Source organism: Cervus canadensis, chromosome 11 (assembly GCF_019320065.1).
Source record: "Cervus canadensis isolate Bull #8, Minnesota chromosome 11, ASM1932006v1, whole genome shotgun sequence".
Classification (NCBI taxonomy): Eukaryota; Metazoa; Chordata; class Mammalia; order Artiodactyla; family Cervidae; genus Cervus; species Cervus canadensis.
This window is the reverse complement of record NC_057396.1, coordinates 29,781,353-29,799,169: the sequence shown is the minus strand read 5'-3', so window position 1 is coordinate 29,799,169 and position 17,817 is coordinate 29,781,353. Positions and strand designations below refer to the sequence as shown.

At 43.3% G+C, this 17,817-nt stretch overlaps 1 protein-coding gene across 12 annotated transcripts in view; it reads left to right on the top strand.

The window, feature by feature from the left end:
• Positions 1-17,817, top strand: part of LOC122449730 — a 366,628-nt gene that overhangs the window by 252,430 nt on the left and 96,381 nt on the right. For all 12 annotated transcript variants that reach the window (XR_006272003.1, XR_006272008.1, XR_006272007.1 and 9 more), the window contains one exon: positions 2,927-3,078. The gene's annotated coding sequence lies outside the window, so the exon portion shown is untranslated. The remainder of the gene's footprint in view (positions 1-2,926; positions 3,079-17,817) is intronic.

The window sequence follows — 17,817 nt, the reverse complement described above, 5'->3', positions numbered from 1 at the left end:
ACCCTGTGTCCTTCATGTGCTCCAGGCCCTCTGTCACTTCCTCCTTTGGAAGTATTCCTGGATTCTTATTCCATCCTTCATAGCAGACCTGTCACTGAAGGTCCTCAGGTTGAGATCCAGTTACATGAAAAGGAATCTTTTGTTTTGTTTTTGCAGCTTTCCATGAATTCTCCAAATCCTTAGTGCTGTTTTTTTCACTTGACTTCAGTTTATAACAACGTGTAAGCATCTTCACGCCAGGGAGGCCTGGTGTGCTGCAGTCCATGGGGTCACAAAGAGTCAGCCATGACTGGGCAACTGAACAACAGCAAGCATCTTCAGAGTGGGTTGCCTCTTTTGTATTCGGTTCAGAGCCCAGTGTAGGTCTGAGAAATATTTAATGAGTCTGTGTTATGAGTTGACATTTCTCCTTCATCGCATCATTTCATTTTCTTTTGCCCAGGGTGTTTGTGTTTGTTTTGTCTTCAGTCCTATAGTATCAAGGTTGCTTATGGAGAAAGAGCCAATGAAGAAGCCATTTATTTTTATTTTTTAATTTTTATTGGAGGATAATTACTTTACAATATTGTGATGGTCTCTTAAAAAGCAGAAACATCACTTTGCTGACAAAGATCCCTATAGTCGAAGCTGTTCTTTTTCCAGTAGGCATGTATGGATGTGAGAGTTGGACCATAAAGAAGGCTGAGCACTGAAGAATTGATGCTTCCAATTGTGGTGCTGGAGAAGACTCTTGAGAGTCCCTTGGACTGCAAGGAGATCAAATCAGTCAATCCTAAAGGAAATCAACCCTGAATATTGAAGTACTGATGCTAAAGCTGAAGCTTCAATACTTTGGCCACCTGATGCGAAGAGCCGACTCATTGTAAAAGACCCTAACACTGGGAAAGATAGAGGGCAGGAGGAGAAGACAGCAACAGAGAATGAGATGGCTGGATGGCGTCGTTGATTTAATGGACATGAGTTTAAGCAAACTCTGAGAGATAGTGAAGGACAGGGAAGCCTGGTGTGCTGCAGTCCATGGGGTCGCAAAGAGTCGGACATGACTTGGCTACTGAACCACAACTGCCATACATCAACATTTATCGGCCATAGGCATACATGTGTCCCCTCCCTCCTGAACCCCCAAGTCTATTATTTTTACTCCCAGTTCAGTCTTTCCACGTGGTTCAGCACAGAGCTGCTACCAACATCAGGGAGGTAATGGAGTTTAAATAGAGATCAGTGGGAACTGGCTTAAGTTTTGGCTTGCTGAAAGTAATATGCGGTGGCCCACGTCCCCTGGCCAGGACAGCTAAAAGAGTTACGGAGGCAATATGATATGGTGGAAAGAGCTCCAGGCTGAAACAGATTTAGGTTTGATCCCTATCATGGTCACTTATTTTATGGGCACTTAACCACTCTGAACTCAGTTTCTTCATCTGTAAAATGGGGCTAACCCAGCTCCATCTCAGAAATGGCATGAGGGTAAAACGAGGCAGTGTGTCACCACGCATGTCGTGGCATGTGAACTCCAGCCGGGGCTCTGTTGTCATTCTGTAGTTTCCTTACTCTGTTCTAGCAAATAACGAGCATCCCAGTAGGCCCACTGGCTGTCTCCTCTGCTTTTGATATAATCACATAACGATGCGGTCTCTCCGGCAGGCTTGCTCTGCATCTCCTGTCTGTGTCACACCCAGCACACTCTCCTCGGGATTGCCCAGTCGATACTCCTTCAGGGTGCAGCGTATTGCCTTGCACCGAGGAAGGTCTGGGAGTCCCCCCATCCCCATCTCTCCAGTCTAAATGGGGGAAGGGCAAGGAAGTTGGGAGACTCGGGCCCTTAACTACCCCAGTGTCTTCTCTAGGGCACTGGACACCTTTCTGGGGGTGCATGATCCTCCAATTCTGTTTGCAGATAGAGTGGTATATTTGATTTCCTCCTTGCCTGCCAGGGTGGGGCTTCCCTGGTGGCTCAGATGGTTGAGTCTGCTTGCAATGCTGGAGACCTGGGTTCCATCCCTGGGTCAGGAAGAAGAAGGAATTCCCTGGAGAAGGCATGGCAACCCACTCCAGTATTCTTGCCTGGAGAATCCCATGGACAGAGGAGCCTGGCGGGCTGTGGTCCACGGGGTCGCAAAGGAGTTAGACAAGACTGAGTGACTAACACTTTCACTACTACTTACCCGCCAGGGTAGGTGGGAATGAATGAGACGGGATCTCTCCAGAGAAAGACACTGTTTGAACCTAACAGTCTGTTTCCATCAAGGTGGGGAGCAGGAAGTTGCCAGGACTCCAAAAGGCCAGGTGTCAATACTGGTGAGGGTCCAGGAGCCTGGACCATCCTTCTCTCCTCAGATGGCAGACATCACGCCCATCTCCCCAGAAGAGCCCCGTGTGAATATCCAACTTCATGATCCGTTAGGGCCAGTGAGGGAATTGGACATGAAACAGAGGCAAGTGGTGGCCAATCACCACGTCCACACAGAGCATAAACTGTGCAAGCTCATGGTCCATACTCATCTGGACCAGAGAACCCCAGGCACTGGGAACTGTCTCCCCAGACCGTTTCTCTGGTCAATTACGGAGGACCTCGACCCTGCAGCTCACGCTGGGACTGTTATTTGTGGCTGGAACGGGTCTCCATAGCCCCGGGCGGGGGCACGCCCCTGGGGTGTGTGCACACCTCTCCCCGCTCCTCCTGGAGGCCCTGGCCTGGCTGGGTACCGCCTTGCCATGCCCCGCATCTTCCACAAGGGGGAGCCCCCGGAGGGCAGCGGAATTTGGGAAGCGCTGAAGTTTTCTCCTCCTGTCCTCTAGCAGATTTTCCCGAACCCAACTGTTAGATTCCTTTGTTGCAATGTGGGGGCCTGAGCTGACACTTTTGGAGGCTGCGGGTGAGAACCACAGCTGATCTGCCATTTTTCCTGGTTTGTTGTTCTTCACCTAGCATCATCAGCTAAGGAGGAAAAGTAACAAAGAACTTGAAGACTTTCATGGCTCCCAGGCCCTGGATGGAGGCAAGCGGCATCAGGCAGCTTCAGACAGAGAACCGTGGAAGCTGAGGGGCAGCCGGGATGTGCCTGTGGCTGCAAAGCCCAGGTAGGTACCTGGGAGGGGTTGACAGAGGGGCGCCCGGGGCCCAGAGCCCCTGATGGTGGGCAAAGCAGACGGACAGGAGGGATGGAGGACTAGCAGTGCAGACAGGACCTAGGAGCTTGAGGGAGGAGCCCCAGAAGAGTGCAGAAGGAAAAGTGATGCAGAGGAGTGACCTTGGGGCCGGGGAGGGAGGGCTTGGGGGCTGACTCAGAGACTTTATTTGAAGTTAGTTCCAGCTCGGCCGCCCTAGAAACTTTATAGGACATCAGAGGCCAGGAGTCTGAGAGCGAAGGCTCAATTGCACAAGAAATTTCAAAGTGAGTAGGTGTGCCTGGGAGTCTCTCTAACCATTCGGGTTGTGTGTCATCGAGCCACACCTACTCCGGCTTTTCTACCTAAACCAGGAGGATTCCTCGCCTGATGGTGTGTTCAGGTTCTCTCCACCTGGAACCACCGTCTCGGCCTTTCCCTCCAAGCTTCCGATGCCCACAGTTACTCTCGAGAATGACGAGGAGGCCAGTTCTCATTCTGCCACTTAGTGAGATTCACTTAAGCAAGGAAACCTCAGCGTCTTTGTCTTCCTCGTCTATAAAGGGAGATAATAATATAGTATATTACTGATGAGCCTTATAGGATTTTTCTGAGGATTGAGTAAGTATGATAATGTGAATAAATGCTCTTAATAGATTATAATTGCTAGCTAAATAAAAGATGGCATTAATAGTAATTAATCAGTGAATATATCCTTCCTACTCTCAGTGGGGTATTTTCCTACTGGGCTTTGAAAGAACCTGTGTGAGTATGTGTATGTGTGTGTCTAAGTGCATATGTGTATCTGTGTGTATGTATACCTTTGACAGATAAGTGGGAAACTTTGTGTTCTTTCGCTTCCAGCCACCTTCAAATGTTCCTTTTCGTGGCCTCGGCTGCATTTTTCTATTTTTCAAACACGCGGATAATGATTGATGGTGTCTGCTTGGCTCCCTGGACAAGCGATTTGTCTGTGTCCTGGACACTGTGCTGCCCGGGTCAATGTCATACCATGCCTTAGGCACATGATCAGACCAAATACGCTTGGAAGAAGCAAATAAGAGGTTGTTTTTATAATCCCATCATCATATTCCCTGACAACATTCTTTCCAGTCCACTTGTTATTCACAGAAATGCCTCACACGGGAGGTTGGGTTCTGCATTCTGAGTCAGGCTGGTTCAAGCAACCTATGAAGGCTGCTGAGCTTGGCTTTGATACATATGGACACATTCACTCTCTCCTGGGGTTTTCCGGATGACTGTGGTGTACGGGGAAGGCAGTGTAGACCAGGACAAATCCTTTGACTTCACTGAACCATCTCTTCCCCATCTGTCAGCTGGGGTACTCCCCTTCCCTCCTGTACCCCTTCGTGTAGGGACACCCCAGATAGATGTAAGGCACTCTTAAGATCATACCTGAACCCCCCGAAAGTCTGTAACTTATAGTGTGACTTCATTATAAGGTATCACAGTGGCTATTCTGCAGGTTTTTCTCTAGGGATTTACCTGCCTTTCACAACTTTATTTCAAAAGCTATCTTTTCCTGGATGTTAATGTACTCTCCTTTTCATCTCCACCAATTGGCTGATGAGTCAAATATTTACAGAGATGCTAAGTGATACACTTACTTTCAAAAAACTGCTACCCTGTACAAATCAGATATATACATGCACAATGTGTACATAGACTGTATTTTTCTAAAACCACCAGACACATATATATTCCTTCTATTTTCAAGCATGTACTTTCTCCCTTTTAAGTACAAAATATACACAAATATATATATTTGAGCAAAAGACATACACTGACATTCATGCAACATACTTACTTAGCAGATTTAATGGGCAAGAGGAATGAACAGAAACCCTATCAGCATTCCAGCTCCTTTAGAGTCCCAAAGTGACCGCAATACACAATTCGCATGGTTAAAAAAATCATGGATCAATTTCTGCCCTGTTCCTAGTAATGAATATCAATATCTTGCCTCTTCCAGACAGACTCTCAGCAGCTTCAGATAATTTTAAATGTTTTTTTTTTAAATACATTTGCAAAGTCAATTATTTTGAATCTCATTTGAAGCAATTAAAAAACATCCTGACATTTTAGGTGATATTTTTTCCCAAGTAAAATAATTATAAATAATACTAATTATGAGCAAATCATTCAGTTACTCTCAGCCTGGTTCAACCTTTAGGTTAATAAACCAATCCATTAAAATTCATCTTGCTCAAAGGACCAATTTGTTAAAAAAAAAAAAAATGTAGCGACCTTTCACCACAAGTATGATTGATATTTTCTTTAACAATAATCAGAGCTGTCTTTCCCAGAAGAGAGTGTGGTCAAGTGGTAGGTGTAGAAAACTAGGGTTCCTTTATGCCTGGTCTCAGTAATATTTCTTGTGCTAAGTTGCTTCAGTTGAGTCCAGCTCTGTGCGACTCCAAGGAGGGTAGCCCACCAGGCTCTTCTGTCCTGGGATTCTTTAAGCAGGAATATTGGAGTGGGTTGTCATGCCCTCCTCCAAGCGATCTTCCCAACCCAGGGACCGAACTTACATCTCTTATGTCTCCTGCATTGGCAGGAGATTAAAAGGTTCTTTACCACTAGCACCACCTGGCAATCCCTAATATTTCTCAGTTAGGTACAAAATGATGTGGATGAAGATGGTAATGGGAATACACAAAACTAAAACTCTGATTTCAAGAAGTACTGAAAGAGATGTAAGTATAGGACAGTTGCTCACAAAAACTGACAGTATCGTTCTTTGCTCTGGGCAAGATTTTAGCCCCTCTGTCTGCCTCTGGTGTTCCATTTCCTTTAAGGATGCAGGCCCGGGATTTGCAAATATGATCCATCAGCCAGATCCAGTCCACCACCTGTTTTTGAGGTAAAGTTTTATTGAAATAAAGCACATCCTTTCATTTACATATTATCCATGGTTGCTTTCCTGCTATAAACTCGGAATTGAACAGTTGCAGTAGATGCCATATGGCCCACAAAGCCTGAAATATTTATTTGACCCTTTACAGAAAAAGTTTGCTGACTCCAGGTGCAGGATGATGAAAAAAAAAAAAAAAAAGCAGTTATCTTTGAATGTACACCAACAAGTATTATTGAAGCAGCACCTTACAGTTTATAAAGTCTGACAGCATTATTTTGCAACTTAACAGATGAGAAATTGCAGACTTTTCTGTGGTCATTCAGCCATTATGTGGTGTGGGTAGGACCTGGCCTCTGGCCTCATGGCAGCCTGGAGGGAAGCGGTCCATGGAGGTGGCTCTCAGGCTGAAGTGATGGCCGTCTATCTCTTTCATCTGCCCAGAAGTGCTTGCTGCTGAAAGATGGTTGAGGAAGCAAAATTCTTCACATTCTGTTCCCTCTTTATCTGACCTTGACCTGGTTGACTTTAACCTTGTTCCACTTCTATGTCCCTATTCGCGTAATCAGAATGGTGAAAAAGTGAAAGTATCAGTCGCTTAGTTGTGTCCAACTCTTTGCAACCCCATGGATCATAGCCCGCCAGGCTCCTCTCTCCAGAATGGTACCAATAAACAAAAAGGAGAGGAAAGTGCTTCGCAGTCAAACAAAGCTAAGCTTTATTGCGTCAACTCTTGCTTATCCACACTGAAGGAATGTGTCTGCCCTGAAATTGGCACTTGGGGTGCTGATATTCTGAAACAGCCAGGAACAGCAGTCTTGGGGGAACATGCTATCTTTTGTAAAGTTTGCTTTTTGAAATGGCAGATACCTCTCAATTATTTTTTTCTTTTCTTTGGTTTATGGTCAAAATTATATTTTCTCCCCCGAGCTTGTTCTGTCTACTAGCAAGGTGGACCACAGGTGCTGGGACTGGGAGGCAGGAAGGCTGGGATCTTGCCTTTGAGATCTATGGATCTAAACCAAGTTCTTTGCAGAGACCAAAGATTTTCTTAATCTTATATTTTCTTGGAAAGGAGATAAGGTATAAAACAAGAGAGATGAGAGTAAAAAAAATTCCAAGTCAAACCTTTCCTGAAGATTCTGAGTCAAAGATAAGGATTTTTTTTTTTATCTTTTTTTTTTTAATTGGAGGATAATTGCCTTATAGTGTTGTGTTGGTTTCTGCCATACAACAAGTTGAATCAGCCATAAGTATACATATGTCCCCTCCCTCTTAAGCCTCTCTCTTATTCCTTACCCCATGCCACCCCTCTAGATTATTACAGGGCACCAGGTTGAGCTCCCTGTGTTATAGTTCTCACGAGCTATCTATTTTACTTATGGTAATGTGTATTTCAATGCTACTCTCTCAATTTGTCCCACCTTCTCCTTCCCCTGATGTGTCCAGAAGTCTGTTCTCTATGTTCCAGAACCCTGCTAATAGCTTCATCAGCACCATTTTTCTAGATTCCATATATGCTTTATTATATGATATTTGTTTTTCTCTTTCTGACTTACTGCACTCTGTGTAACAGGCTCTAGGTTCATTCACCTCAGTAAGATTGACTCAAATTCATCCCTTTTTATGGCTGAGTAATATTCCATTTTATATATGTACTGCAGCTTCTTTATCCATTCAACTGTCAATGGATATCTAGGTTGTTTCCATGTCCTAGCTATTATAAATAGCACTGTGATGAACATTGGGGTATATGTGCCTTTTCCAATTATGATTTTCTCAGGGTATATACCCAGTAGTGGGATTGCTGGGTCATATGGTAATTTTATTCCTAGTTTCTTTTTAAAGAAATCACCGTACTGTTCTCCATAGTGGGTGGATCAATTTACATTCCCACCAACTGTATAAGATGGCTCCCTTTTTTCCATGTCCTCTCCAGCATTTATTGGTTGTAGATTTTTTGGTAATGGCCACTCTGACTGGTATGAGGTGATACCTCACTGTAGTTTTGATTTGTATTTCTCTAATAATGAAAGATGCTGAACATTTTTCATGGGTTTGTTGACCATCTGTACGTCGTCTTTGGAGAAATGTCTATTAGGTCTTCTGCCAATTTTTTGATTGGGTTGTTTGTTTTTCTGATATTGAAAAGATAAGGATTCAAACAATTAATCTAATTCAGCTTTTCTGCTCAACAGTGTTTATTTGGAGTGTCCTCTCTGGCAGGCACCACTAGGAGCTGAAAGAGTATCACATTGACCAAGAATCAGATATTCTTCAGGAAATGATTTGTTAGAGAAATGAACCCACACATATGTGTCTATACAGTAAGCCTCCTATATAGGAACCTTCAAGTTTGTGAACTTTCAAAGGTGCCAGTGTGCACTCTTATGTCTGAGTAAGAGTTCACATTTCTGACTTACACTGTCGCGTGTGTGCATCCTCTGCATGGGTTGTGTGTATTTTACCATGCAGTAGTGTATAGGCTATAGCAGTAGAGCATCTTCATTTCAAGCCCAGCATGTCCAAAAGCAAACGGAGAGGAAACACTGATGCAGCTGGTACTACTAAGAAGAGCCAGCTATTGCACTGTACTTTTCAAGATACTGGACTGTAAGATTAAAAGTGTTTATTTTTCATGTGGTCATTTGTTTTTTATACATTATTTGTGTATTACAGTACAGTACTATGTAGCCAGTTGTGTCAGTTGGGTACCTAGGCTAACTTTGTTGGACCTATGGACAAATGGACTTATGAACATGCTTTTGGAATGGAACTCATTTGTATGTAGGGGATTTACTCTAATAAAGGGAAAGGGAGCAGAGATAAAATCTGCACATGCTCAAGAAGACATTATCGTCCTTATTGAGTAATCACCGATGATACTGTGGAGGAAATGGCGTTTGGTGAGACTTTTTCTAAAGAGTATGTAAGTTTTAGACGTTTGGAAAAGGTAGGTGTTGGGCATGCTAGGAAGAAACAAAGCGAGCAAAGTCATAGAGCAAAGTGTAGGATTTGTGTGTGATCAGAAAGTCTTTTGTCCTGTTTGGAGCATATGGTTATGTGGCTGTCCAGGAAGGTATGTCAGAGTCAGAATCTAAAGGGAGTTACAGATTTAAAAGTTTGGTCTTTATTCTATAGATGATGAGAACCATCACATATTTTTCTGCAGGAGAATTACATGGTCTTACCTGTGATTTATTGAAAAAGAGTGTAACAGATGTTTGAAAAGAACTTGCATGGAAGGTCATCAGTTAGCAGCTAGAGCAGTGATCCAGGCAAGGTGAATAACATAACTCCTTTGTCTTGTGCTGTATTTGCAGGAATGCTCCTCTACAACCTGGCTGTCATAGGTTATAGCATTGGCTGAGGGCTTTCCAAGGGCATTTATTTAATGGCATGCCAGTGGCATTTACTCATAAAACCAAAAAGCCATTGGGGCCAGAAATAGGGGTTTTGGTTACTTCCCCAGACAGGATGCAGTTGGGGTGATTATACATGTGATTCATCGAGGTCGGGAAACAAGTCCTCCACAAACAAACACCCCTCCCCTCCAAGCCCAGTGACTCATGGCTTCTTCACTCTGGAAAGCTCTGGAGTCCAGGCAGAATGTGAGGTATGATGTTAAATCATAAATCCTTGGTGTTCATTGTTACAAGAGAAACATTTTTATTCATTCTTTTCGCTCATTGAAGCAATAAATATTGAGTGAACTCTTACTGTTTTAGACACAAAGACATGGAGTTATAAAACATAGTTCCTGCAATAAAATATTTTCCAGTTTAGCTGGGAAAACAGGTGTAACATGTGTGTTATCATAGAGAGATACAAACAGTACAAAAAGGTCAGAGGAAAGACCCATAACTGCTCTGGGAAAGGAGGAGCAGCATTGGGATTGGGTCCTGCCCTGTTCGTCATTCATTCATGCATTCATTCAGCAAATGAATTATCGAGGACTTACTATATGCCAGTATTCTTGCCTGGAGAATCCCATGGGCAGAGGAAGCCTGGCAGGCTGCAGTCCACAGAGTCACGAAGAATCAGGTACAACTGAGTGACTAGACACACACACATCTGCCAAGCATTGTTACGAGCATGGGATTTCATGCTTTCGCAGTGCTTACTTTCCAGCAAGACAGCTCAGATGTTAAATAGAGCTGGGAGCCAAACACATTGCTGTCCTCAGGGAACTTACTTACAGAGGAACGTTACGGGCTTCCCTGGTGGCTCAGTGGTAAAGAATTCACCTGCCAGTGCAGGGGATGCAGGAGACACGGGTTCGATCCGTAGGTCGGGAAGATCCCCTGGAGAGGCAAAAGGCCACCCACGCTAGTACTCTTGCCTGGGAAATCCCGCGGACAGAGGAGCCTGGCAGGTTATAGTCCAGGGGGCTCCGAAAGAATCGGACATGACAACTAAGCAACAGTAACAGCTGCAAGAGGAGCATTACAGAGGGGGGCAGCCCGCACTTCACTCAAAGAAAGAACAACATAGTCAAAAGGAAGCATGGGTCTCGCCCTACTAGTAAAGAATAGAGAGGGAATGCTCAGGTTTAGAAGTACCCAGTGTGACAAGAGGGCTTATTTATAGACCTGAAATGGGATGTGCAAGTCGCCCTGGTATTCTTTGGCTGGAGTTGACAGAAAATGGAGACTCTTCTCACATGGAGACTTGTCCCATTGAGTCCCCAGACTTTCTGATTTTGCAGTGCCTGTCGGGCAACTGGGGTCACTGTTTTCAGGGATCTGAGTTCTGTGGCTTGAACTCACAGATGATTTTTCTGTACCTCTGTCTGACTGTCCTGCAGTAGCCCAGGGCCATGAACATTAAAACTGAAGATATTGGCTGCCTCCTTGCTTAAATATCCAGGTCAAATTCTGTCACAGCCAACTCTGGCTTGGAGGTCACGCTTGATTCTCATTTTATCAGGTTGTCTAAAATAACCCGGCCATGAGGTGGTTATTGTTATGGTACTCATTGGAATGGGATTTGACCTATATAAGGGAAAGAACTAGGACAGAAATAGCTCTTCAGCCCATCACAGACTTGGAGAAATCCAGTATAAGCAGCTGCAGAATCACAGAGTTGGAAGGGACTCAAGGTGACTTAGGTGTTATTGGCACCTGCCTCCGGGCAGATATATGCCTGTCTGGAAATTTAATATAAATTCTAGAAATCATTATTTTAACAATACATAAGAATCTGCCCATCCTGAATCTGCACATCCCTTCAGGGCAGTGATACTGCCTAGCCTCAGGCAAAACATCTTTGAACCTCCTAGTCTACACTAGACCTCAGAACCCATAGCATATTCTTTTGAATATACTTAGGAGGAGGAAATAGTTGTCTTTGGAGGCTGTTTCACATTTTCTACAAACTGAGTGCTGTATCCAGTTGGTCCAGCAGAATGATACCAGTTTTGATTGAAAATGAATTTCAATGCAGCTGTGAAATGATGAGGTGACATTTTTGTTTGGCTCATAACTAGTTCAAAGGAGATTTACCAGCACTTGAAAAAGTAACAAGTACATATTCTCCCAGATGGCTAATTTGTGGGTCTGTGAGCTCTGGTTAGCTGTACAATTCCTCATTCTACTTGGTGAACTGCTTGAGGTCAAGGAGTGCGCCTTGTCTCAAAATACCCATCTACCGCAAGGGCAGGTGCATGCCAGGGGCTATTTATGAAATTAAACAAAATTTATATTTATAGAATTAATTATATCCTATAATTAGAATTAATTATATCAGGCTTATTTATATATTAATTATATTTAATTTATATTTATAGAATTGAACAATAATGGCATCAGTTTACAGTCATGTCATGAACTCTTTGTCCGTTTTGATATTTTCACCAAATATGAACCCTGTGATCACTTCTTACCTTGAGGCTAATTGCCCAGCATGTGGCAACAAGGCAGCAGTCTGTGTGTGGATGTGACACTGCCCTGGGAGAGAATTCAGCTTCTGCGTTGAGCTGGCTGGCTGACTTTGGGAAAAGTGCGCGAGCCTGTGTCCCCATCTTTAAATAAAGAGGTTGAACTCGATGCTGGGAAAAGACCCATCTGAGAAATAAAATATCAAGGAACTACTTGGGCCCTAACTCTGTGCACGTTGTGGGATATTTTCGTAAAGTCTTAGTATCTATCCAGATTCTTGTGTTTGCAGGTGACAGAAACCCGGCTCGGCTGAGTTGAGGTAGAAAGACAAACTTCAGCCAAGGCACGTGTCTGCCAAACTCCAGAAATAACCCGAGTCAAGGATTCAAACCCTTCCCAGACACCCTTCCTCCAACTTGTCCTTGACTTCTCTCTCCAGATCAGCTCTGTTCTCTCAAATCTGCTTCCTTGGTGAGCCTGAAGAAATTTGCAAAATCTCTTAAGTCCTCTGGGCCAGGGGAACAAGCTAATGTGCCGGGCAGCTGCTATTCCAACCACGAGGTTGGTTGGAGAGAGGGGCAGCTCCCCCAGACAAGGGGCTCCAAACTGGAGCCCCTGGAAAGCCTGCCATCCCTTTTGTCACCCATGTTCCTCTCAGCTCCACACGTGTTGGCTGGGCCCTTCTGCTCTTGAAGCTTCTGCCCAGCTTCACTGTCTCTGAGGGCTTACTGTCTGGGTAGCAACATCCCTCCCTATCTGTGTTCCCAGAGCTCCTTGAACCCATCTGTACCTCGAAAGGACAACTCCTCATGTTGCCTGCTGTGGTCGGTTGATAGGTTTTTCTTCCCCATGAGACTGGGAGCTCCTCAAAGGCCCCAACTGCCTTAATTGGTTTTGTGTTACTTCATTTATTTATTAGTGATTGACAGCCTGCTGTGTATTAGGTTCTGGGAGGTCAAAAGAGAAGGATCACCCAAGATCACTGTTCTCGAGATGACCAAGGTCAAGTGGGAAACATGATAAACAGGTGCCTGGAGTATAGTCAGGCGGTGTGAGTCCTCCACGGATGTCCACACCAGTCTGTAGCAGCACAGGGCACACAGGGGAGGCTCCTTCCTAAGCAAGGACGGGGGTGGAGGAGGCCAGGGGGAGTTTCCAGGAGGTAGAAAGGGCCTATGCCGGGTCTGTGCTAGGTTCTGTTGCCTAGGATTGAATGTGGTTGTACAGTCTAGAGGGAGGGGACATTCTTCAGGGATCCCTGAAAGTACAGTGTAACCAGTTTGAGTGGGACAGATAAGGCAGACATACACAAAATAATTGAAAAATTGGAAAGTTTCCAGCGAAGTACTAATTTTATTTCTGCTCAAGGAGTATAGAAGAAAATTGAGATTATCGTGGGCTTGTAAGAGTCATCCTTCAGGACTGCTGGGTCGGGAGGATCCCCTGGAGAAGGGACAGGTTACCCTCTCCAGTACTCCTGGGCCTTCCTGGTGGCTCAGAGAGTAAAGAATCCATTGCCTGGAATGTGGGAGACCTGGGCTCGATCCTTGGTTGGGAAGATCCCCTGGAGGAGGGCATGGTGACCCACTCCAGTATTCTTGCCTGGAGAATCACTATGGACAGAGAAGCCTGGTAGGCTACAGTCCCTGGGATCACAGGGAGTCGGACATGACTGAGCAGCTAACACTTTCACTTTCAGGACACGTGGGTACTGCGTCACTTCATGGTGAGTTGACAGTGCTAAATCTGAAATCAGAGAGGCTGGGTTTCAGTCTCACTCTGCCAGCTATGAGTTTGGTGGTAATACCTCAAATCTCTAATTTCTATATCACAAAGTGAAGATGCTAAGATTCATCTCTCAGAGTTATACTGAGGATAAAATAAGACACACAAATGAAAGTACTTCATAAACCGTAAGGCACAGTACAAACTTGCTATTCTTTAAATCTATTTTTTTGTTACAACAGAGAGTTCTTAATTGACAAGAATATTTGGAAATATGAAAAGTGAATAAACACAGTTACATGGAAAGATACAATATTCACATTGGGAGTTATGTTAATTTTACTTGCTGGCTAAACATTGTGGTTAATGCTGTTGCAAAATGAATCACATGTTAATGAGTTGACTGACATTTCATACATTTCTGACTCTGAGGATAGGGCAATCTGACTCAGCTGGCCATGTGATAGAGTAGGAATTAAGTCATTTGGATATAGTGATTGTAAAGTGTTCTCTCTACCAAGTGAGCTATATTCTTGTAGAGAGACGGTCTACCTAGGGATCCCTTCTAACTGTATTTCTCTAAGAGTTGAAATCTTCCCTTCGGTGCCTCTGTTTCTTCCTCACTCAATCATCATAAATAATGATGGCATTTTAAGGAGTTACACTCATCTAGAAGATCTGAAAGAGAGTGATCCATTATATTCTGGGTGAATCTTAGGTTCTGAAGGCAGGGAAGTCCAGCCAGTAGGTACAGAACAGATTCCGCTAAAGGAATCTGCACTTGGAATCTTTGAGTATATCTCAGAGATTAGGATGAAACACTAAATTTTAGTTGTCCAGTGGTTTAGGCATAACTCCTCTCTGAATCGCTTAGTTGTGTCTGAATCTTTGAGACTTATCCATGGACTATGGCCTGCCTGGCTCCTCTGTCCATGGGATTCTCTAGGCAAGAATACTGGAGTGGGTTGCCATTTCCTTTTCCAGGGGTCTTCCTGACTCAGGGATCGAATGCAGGGTCTCCTGCATTGTAGGCAGATTCTTTACCAAATCTTTCACTCCATGTGCTCCCTCAGTTTTCCAGAGCTCTTAGCCATTGCAACATGGAAAGAGACCCCTGCCTTGTGTCCCAGGTTCACCACCAAGGCCAGCCCTGATCTGATGATTGTAGGAGAGAGTAATTCTAATGCTTCTTCATGTTGCTGTGAGGGTGGCCTTGAAAATCATGGAACGAGGCAATAGAGACTGTCACTTCAGTGATGAACTCAGAAGTTCATGGAACTTCTCATGGAAGTAAAGGCTCGTCACTTCCAGGCATAAGGTCAAAGCCACGGCCTGTTGGTAGTTTTCTTTCTCCACCTTTTATTCCATTAACCTCACCTTTCTAAAACTTGGACTTCCCTGGTGGCTCAGATGGTAAAACGTCTGCCTACAATGCGGAGACCCAGGTTCAATCCCTGGGTTGGGAAGATCCTCTGGAGAAGGAAATGGCAACCCACTGCAGCACTCTTGCCTGGAACATCCCATGGACGGAGGAGCATGGTAGGCTACAGTCCATGGGGTCACAAAGAGTCAGACACGACTGAGCGACTTCACTTTCTTTCTTTCTAAAACTTACATAAGGAAAGAGTACGTGGCTCCTTTTTGAAATACTAGACCTATGAGATAGGATTACAAGGTCCACAAAATAAAAGGGCATTCTAAGGTCAAATCAGTTTGAGAAATTCTGAGTATGTCCCCAGTGAAGATACAGAATATACATGCATGTATCTAAGGCTGCAAAAAAATATTGAACTCAGTTTTCCCAAAGTTATTTGACTGTAGAACTGTTTTATTTAGTAATATTCATTAGCATCTTGTATACTTCTTGTTCCTCTTTAGTACAGTTTGGAAAATGCTATTCTCAGAGAAGCTTCAGTGAATCTTCCCGTTAAAGGCTGAAGTCTATGTCTTAGATTGGAGAAAAGTTGAATAGAGCTTAGATACAACTTTGTCAATAGGGAATACTTGCTACCATTCCAAAGATTCTTTTCAACAGTGGTTTGCAGGGAGGGGAGCTGAAACCAGCAATTGGCATTCTAGTCCCTTCATCCAGTAAAGCTCTTATTTCCAAGATTAATTCAGAAAAAATTTTTTTCTTCTTTTTTGTTAGACTGGATAGATCTCATGGAAGATCCCTTGAAAATATTGAAATTGACTTTTTTCCCTCCCCTCTGCCCTTCTGTCTTTTTTTTGTAGAGAATATGAATGGGTTTAATTTATAACTATTATGGTTAGTATTTGATGGAACCCTATGGAAACCTATTTGCCAAGGGAAAGAGTAATAACTAGTAGTTTTAGCTATAATCACAGAAAAATCCTTTTCTATCCTTCAGTCTTTCCATTGTTCTGTGATCGTAAGCCATGTCTTTAATGAAACCTTTTTACTAAGTGCTAGGGTTGTGTTTTTCTCTCAATAGGCTCCCCAAAGTATCTTTTCTTTCTATCGACAAAACAGGAAGATAATGGAAATGGGATCAACTTCATTCATCATGTGCTTCATTTTATTCCTCTTCTCTGCTCTCATTGATCAACTTTCTCCTCCTCCTATCACTGCTTTCCCTGCATGGGTTCAGAATTTATTCAGTTTATAGGATATCATTTCACCTCTGCTTTGTAACTGACCTTAGTCTGTTCATATATGTATTTTCTCTGCCAACTAGAATTTAAAGTTTATTGGAGGTAGGTACAATACGTTTATATCTTTCACATTATCTTCAGAGTCTCATAAGTATTGCTCTGTACGTCTGAATTGACTTAAAAATACTTTACGTGAAGCTGAATGTGAGTGAGGATAGCAGCTCCTCTTTTGGGCTTACTATCTCTGTGTCTAGAACATAAACGTTGGAGCCATATGCATGCTAAGTTGCTTTAGTCATGTCCGATTCTTTGCTCCCCTATGTACTGTGGCCCACCAAGCTCCTCTGTCCATTGGATTTTTCCAGCAAGAATACTGGCGTGGGTTGCTGTTTCTTTCTCCAGGGGATCTTCCTGGCCCAGGGATTGAACCCACGTCTCCTGCATTGGCAGACAGATTCTTTACCACTGAGTCACTTGGGAAGTCCCTTTTCTCTCTTAAATGGCACCAAAGTCTTCTGAAGAAAGGGCTTGTTTTTTGTTTTTTGAGGGTGGGTAGAGATCATGAATATCTAGATTAAAAAGAATTTACATTCTGCAAGTGTGGTGAGTTGGAGATATTTTTTATTGAACATAGCCATTTTGTGATTTGACTTCCCCAGGATATGAATCAGAGAGAAAAAACTGAAGTCTTGTCCCAGAAAAAGACGGGGAGGACAGCAAAGGATTTCTCACTGGCAAGGCAGTTTATGCACTTGTCCTTTTTCTCGTGAGTCACGGTCTGTGATACATTTCATAGCGATGTCTGTGAGTTTCCAAATGTGGAAGATGACAGATCAGCCAAATGAGGGAGATGGAAGAAAACAGACTTTTAATCCACCTAGTTACCATTCACAGAGCTTTAGAAGTGGAACTCCCAAAAAAAAAAAAAGGCTATTGCAGCACCCCACTTTTAGTCACATCTTTAAACCCATTGAGAAAGAATTAGCTAATCACTTCCAAAATATCTTACGCAGAGGAATTCAATCGCTAGCTCTAGGGTTCCAGAAAAAGTTCTTTCTTCCTAATCTCTTCTCCAAAACCTTCCCTCTTTTTTGCTATAATTTGAAGCTAACTCTTCTCTCTTTTTTATCTTTCATATTGTCTGGCCTAAGTTCATCTTAAAATGAGATTGTAAACTTTTTAAAGGTAATTATCACGTAACCCCTTAGTGTTTTTATTTTTCTATTTCTGTAATGGAACAGTCTATAACAGTCTATTTCTATAATAGACTGTCTTAAGTCTAATTTTTTCCCTCCATCGTGTCATTTTGGGTTACTGTTCTGAGGGTGTTCCTCAGATATTCTAATACTAGAATAAAAAACACCAACACTTTGTTATATCTGCTTGGGTACCCCCAGGACCTAGGGCCACTCAGAGTACATCACAACTGCTTGAATAAATATTGACTGAATGCATAAATAGGGCCTCATATTTGTATATCTTCTAATATTTTATGGAAAGCTTTAAGTTCCTCAGAAATTATCTGAGGTTCTCTTACTTTCATTCCCCATCCCCCACAGAAAACATCTTCCTTTTAGTTATAAAGCCAGTCAGAGCTAAAACGGAGACCTGAACTTA